Source organism: Lucilia cuprina, chromosome 6 (genome assembly GCF_022045245.1).
Source record: "Lucilia cuprina isolate Lc7/37 chromosome 6, ASM2204524v1, whole genome shotgun sequence".
Classification (NCBI taxonomy): Eukaryota; Metazoa; Arthropoda; class Insecta; order Diptera; family Calliphoridae; genus Lucilia; species Lucilia cuprina.
This window is the reverse complement of record NC_060954.1, coordinates 13,463,059-13,463,383: the sequence shown is the minus strand read 5'-3', so window position 1 is coordinate 13,463,383 and position 325 is coordinate 13,463,059. Positions and strand designations below refer to the sequence as shown.

The 325-nt window shown below is 35.4% G+C and overlaps 1 protein-coding gene across 1 annotated transcript in view; it reads right to left on the bottom strand.

The window, feature by feature from the left end:
* The window catches only part of LOC111679914 (putative elongator complex protein 4), a 5,016-nt gene that overhangs the window by 2,368 nt on the left and 2,323 nt on the right, over positions 1-325 (bottom strand). The window lies entirely within an intron of this gene.

Below are 325 nucleotides of genomic sequence, written 5' to 3'. Positions count from 1 at the left end.
TCTAGTTCAGTTCTAGTTCAGTTCTAGTTCAGTTCTAGTTCAGTTCTAGTTCAGTTCTAGTTCAGTTCTAGTTCAGTTCTAGTTCATTTCTACTTCAGTTCTAGTTCAATTCTAGTTCACTTCTAGTTCAGTTCTAATTCAGTTCTAGTTCAGTTGTAGTTCAGTTGTAGTACAGTTCTAGTTCAGTTCTACTTCAGTTCTAGTTCAGTTGTAGTTAAGTTCTAGTTCAGTTGTAGTTCAGTTCTGGTTCAGTTCTAGTTCAGTTCTAGTTCAGTTCTAGTTCAGTTCTAGTTCAGTTCTAGTTCAGTTCTAGTTCAGTTCTAGT